This window comes from Poecilia latipinna, unplaced genomic scaffold, assembly GCF_001443285.1.
Source record: "Poecilia latipinna isolate Pla-1442-1.1 unplaced genomic scaffold, P_latipinna-1.0 Scaffold1424, whole genome shotgun sequence".
Taxonomy (NCBI): Eukaryota; Metazoa; Chordata; class Actinopteri; order Cyprinodontiformes; family Poeciliidae; genus Poecilia; species Poecilia latipinna.
Window position 1 is genome coordinate 105,458 of NW_015114040.1, and position 5,416 is coordinate 110,873.

Below are 5,416 nucleotides of genomic sequence, written 5' to 3' on the forward strand. Positions count from 1 at the left end.
ATTCAGCGCTGGACCCCAGTCAGGATTGAGCTCATCCATTTCACACGTCGGTTTGCCTTGAAGAGGACATATCAGAACACACATCAGTATTAATACTGTAAATCTGATAACACTAGTAAAATAGTTTACTTCACAATAATGTAAGAACCTCGATGTCCACTGACAAAACTCGGACTTTGCTACATAAACAATATAAAGCCCGACCTAAACAAGGTTGACCCACTTAAATGAACTCAACATTAACCGAACATGAGAACACCCGGACAAAATCATAGCAAATAAATTATGACACAACACCAACAAAGCGAATTTAGACACTCACCAGAATAGAAATGTCTGGAGCAAACTTGTAGGTATCTGGGGATGTTGGAGAAGGTAACATCAGGACGTCTCACCGCTGATAGCAGGACATTCGTCTTCTTTTCGTTAGCTCCGTTAGCTTAGCCTCCACGCGTTGTTTCCAAACAGGAAAATAGTGAAAAGAAACTCCGTTTTCCATCTTTTAACCGTTTCAGTCGTGTGATCGGACATTACATTCAATAACGCAGCAAGTTCGTACCATAGCTAAATTATTTTAAGTAACTTGGGTTTAAAAAATCTGCCAGGCTCCTCTTCTTCTTCTTCTTGTTTAATGGCGGTTTGCAAACAACTTATAGGTGCATTACCGCCACCTTCCAGACTGGAGTATAGATTAGATGTCTTACCACTATAATCTTCTCATAATACCTGACTTTCTAAGAAAACTAAAAATGCTGTACTACATCCTCAGACGATTTTTGCAGCAAATTTTTAATATCTAATTTATTTTTATTTCTATTTAACTCTTTGATTAACACCTCTCTTTCCCAACTATACTTATTATATTCTAGAAAAATATGCTGCACTGTTTCTGACTCTCCACAATAACTACACAAGCCTGTACTATGTTTATTAATTATTTTCAAAGTACTATTTAACCCTGTATGCCCAAACCTTAACCTGGATATAACATCCTCTTCTTTTTTATTCATATTACCTTCCCTACATTCCCCTACTTTTTTGAATGCTATAATACAATCTTGCCTTTTCTTCTCTATCCCATAGTTCCTGCCATCTCTTTTTAATATATATTTCACTTATACTTTTGACCTCATTTTTGCTTATTTTGATATTTACCTCAACATTATCCCTTTTTGCTGCACTCTTAGCAAATTGATCCGCCAACTCATTTCCTACTATTCCATATGAGCAGGAATCCAAATTAACTTAACCCGGGATCCATATTTTTTAATTCTAAAAATTGATTGATTAATATTCAATATGATATCGTGTCTTGTTCCTGAATTCTGTTCTAAAATAGTTATTAATGCACTACTTGAATTTGAACAAATCAATATTTCCTCGTTCTGGTTTCCTCACTCCATTCTAGAGCCATTTTCTCACCCGTGTAAACTGGCAATCTGTCTGTTACTCTTTTGATTTATTGCTATCTCACTTATCTCTTTATTTATAAACCATCCAAAAATATTAATTTTCTTATTTTTTTCTTTTTCTTGACATAAGGATAATTTTCCTTATGTCCTTTAACATTTGCCCAATAGTTTATGTCTAGTTGTTTTCTTCTGAGCTCCAGTGGCATCTCACCCATTTCAGCTTGTAAAGCTGATGCTGGGGTTGTTTTCATTGCTCCACAACAAGTTCTTAAAGCCTGATATTGTATTCTATCTATTTCTTTTAGTAAACTATTAGAAGCTGAATTATATACAATACATCCGTAATCAATTACTGATCTAATTAGTCCTATGTATATTGTTTTTAATACCTTCCTATCAGCTCCCCAATCTTTACCTCTTAAACATCTCATTATATTTAGGATTTTTTTACTTTTCTCAATTATTTTTTTTATATGCATCTTCCACGTAAGTTTTTTGTCAAACCAAATTCCTAAATATTTAATCTGATCTATGCTTTCTACATCATTCTCATATAATTTAAGATTTACATTTGTATTTATTTTCCTATTAGTAAAAGTAATGAACTTAGATTTAGATATTGAAATTCTAAAACCCCATTCTAAAGCCCAATCTTCTACATTATGTATTGCCTCTTGCATTTTCTTATTTATAAATGTTAAATTTTTCCCCCTTTTCCAGATAAGGCCATCATCTGCAAATAATGATACTCCAAAATATTTATCTATTTTACTAAAAATATCATCAATCATTGTATCATAGGACTTATTATACTTCCTTGAGGAGTACCGTTTTCAATTTGATGTTTTGAACTTACTTCACTGCCTATTTTAACTTTTATATTTCTTCCAGTTAAAAAGTTTTTAATCCATCTATATATTTATATATTTCATGATATTCTCGTCATCTTCATCATTACACAGCAGCTCATTGTGATTTTTTTAATGTCGTTTCCCGTCCTTTTTTTCAGTCTTACTAAGATTCTCCATACTATGTATCTTAGTAAATGCTCTTGCTAACAATTCAGCTTTATTCTTATTATCTATTATAGTGTTACCATTATCTTTTAATACTGGAAAAAAGTACTCTTTTGATTTACCTGACATTTTTTTAATGGTATTCCATACCCTGTCTAATGCCGTATTTTCCCCCAATGACTCACAATATTTTCTCCAATAATTCCTCTTAGCATTTCTTATAATCTTCCTGACTTCTGCTTGTTTTCTCTTATAATTTATTAGATTGTGGAAGCAAATATATTTTTTAAGATTTTTATAGGCCTCGTTTCTTATTCTAATTGCTATTGTACATTCTAGAGTCCACCAAGGAACCATCTTCTTCTTTTTAACCCCTTTACTTCTAGGAATGGTTGTTTTTGCTGCATGAACAATACTATTACTAATTTCTAAATTTAAATCATTTATTGGTTTATTTATATCTATATTTACCATACTAACTTCACTTACTTTTTTATAGTTTTCCCAATTTGTATCCCCAAATCTCCATTTCCCTTGACTTACTACCTGCTCTTCTTCTATATCCATTTCTACTTCAACAAAAATTGGATAATGATCACTTCTTATTGTACCATTTTTATATACTTTCCAGCTGCAACTATCCGCCAAAGATTGTGATACCAGTGTCAGATCAATGGCTGATTCTCTACCTTATCAAATCTACCCTAGTGCCTACACCATTATTTAACACCACCATTTCTATTTCTTCAATCAATTCTTCTAAGACCCCACCATCATAATGTGCATTAAAATCTAAAGACTGTTTCAAGTTTTGATTTCTCTATTTTCTTACAAGGATTATAATAATTTATTATTTTAATAATTCCATTATTTGTCCAAACTTTAACCGCATTAAGTTCTAGATCCGTATTTATTTGCATTTGAATAAATTTTATGTTTTCCATTATAAATATAGCACATCCTCTTCCTCCACTTCCATTTATTCTATCTTTACGTAAAACTGCATAACCATGAATACTGAATTGCAATGATGATTTAATCCATGTTTCTTGAATACATGTTATGTCTGGTTTTGTATTTAATTTGTTAATGAACCCTTTAAATTCCTGACCGTTAGCTATTAAACTTCGAGCGTTGTAGTGTTAGAATTATGTAGTGATCTGAGAAGCCTCATTTTCAGACGATCCTTCTCCACATCTAAGTTCATCCTGAATTTTTCCCATGACAGATCTTTGACATTAAACAATTTTGCTGCTGCCTTTACTATAATTTTTATTTTTTCAGTTTTAGTTCTTGCTTGCTCTGAACAGTTAATGATATATGCCAGAAATGGAATCAGTTTTTCTAACGTGACATTATTTTGAGTATTATCTGTCTCCTTTTTCCTTTCCAACTTTGTTTTTGTAGCATTTTCAGTACTTTTCAACTCTCACTGCTTCAACATAATCAATTTTCTTATCAGTTTTAATTTTCTGAACTTCAGTTGCTTCTTTCCTTACCACACATCCTGCATAAGCTGCAGTATGATCTTTGTTTTCCTCTACACACATTTGCAATGTGACCATATCTTTGGCACTTATAGCATCTGACAGGTGGTAGAGTATAAGTTCTTACATTCAAACTCATGTATCCAATCATTACTTTATCAGGTTTAACTTTATCTTTGAATTCCAGTAGCACAGATGTACTGTCCAATCTTTCTCCACTTCTAATAGCCTGCAATCGTTTTATGCCTGAAATCTCTCCTCCTTTTATTATTTTCTTTAGTTCTTCTAAGTTTTCTCCAATCGGGATCCCTGATATTTCCCCTTTTGCTCCTCTTTCTTCCCCCACTACCTTCCTTTCCAACTCTTCTTTTTAACACTTGAAGTTTTAATGCCTTATTCTTTTGCTCAACATTCTTACAGATAATAAGAAGGCTCCCATCCCTTAAAACTTTAGCCATTTTCACATCTCCGACAACTTTCTTTAGTCCATTTAATAAATTGATCGGACTCACCCCAATCATATCTTGTCCTGTTTTAAATTTTAATACAACTTTGAATTCTTCCATCATTTTTTTCTTCCTCATCTCAACATTTTCTTCCTCATCTTCCAAAGATCTTTTGCCTATATTTGGTCCTTTTTTACTCTTGTCTCTCCCTCCTCCCCCTTTTCTATTTTCTACTAACGCCCAACCTGTATCCATATTTTCATCTTCTGAACATCCCCCACTACAACTAGCCATCTTAATCTGCTCACAGTCCAGATTATGCCAAAACCACCTTAGAAATCAACTTATTACTCGCCAGAAATCGCTTAAACTCTTCCACTCTCAGAAAATCCGCGTTCTCCAATCTCGCACACCTGCCGACACCAAGCTGTAGTCGGCTCCTGCAAGACTGTTATTTTTGTCAGTTATATTTATGGGCCCCAAAGATGGCGCTGATATCCCTGCGTCTACAGCAGTGACGTCACGTTCCAAAGCTCTATGGACCATTATGCGTCTGTAGCAGAGTTAATTTTATTTATTTATTTTATTTTTCTTTATGAACCTTCTCAAAACTAATTTTCTTTGAATTGACATGTCTGTTATATATTATTTCTGTTTTATATTGCTTTTATTTTTGGTTCCTAGTGTGTAAAAATCCACCCTCATCTATGAATATTTGTTTTCCTTTGTTTTTTTAATTGCATTTTATTTTGGTGGGGAAGCTTTTATTTTCTTACTTCCTGTTTTTGCGTTATATCCTGTGTGTTCCCGCTGCCCTCCTCAGTTCGCGCCAAGCTGCGCTGGGGAGAGGTAAGTGTACAGAGTTGTCTTTCATTTGTGTATTAAAATATTGGAAATGTTCTAAAAATATGTTGTAAACTCACATGTTATATATATTGTTGTTTAACTGTTCATGTTTAGCGCAGCACTGTGCTGGGCATTTGTCTCCCACATTGGTGACACCCATCAAGTTTTCTGTATCAACGTGGTTATTTATTTATTTTTTTTCTTTTGGT

At 33.3% G+C, this 5,416-nt stretch overlaps 1 long non-coding RNA gene across 1 annotated transcript in view; it reads left to right on the top strand.

Annotated features, from left to right (window-relative positions):
* The first annotated feature begins 359 nt into the window (after positions 1 to 359).
* The window catches only part of LOC106962515 (uncharacterized), an 18,726-nt gene continuing 13,669 nt past the window's right edge, over positions 360 to 5,416 (top strand). Inside the window, exon 1 of the long non-coding RNA XR_001427991.1 lies at positions 360 to 453. This is a non-coding gene — a long non-coding RNA (uncharacterized LOC106962515). The remainder of the gene's footprint in view (positions 454 to 5,416) is intronic.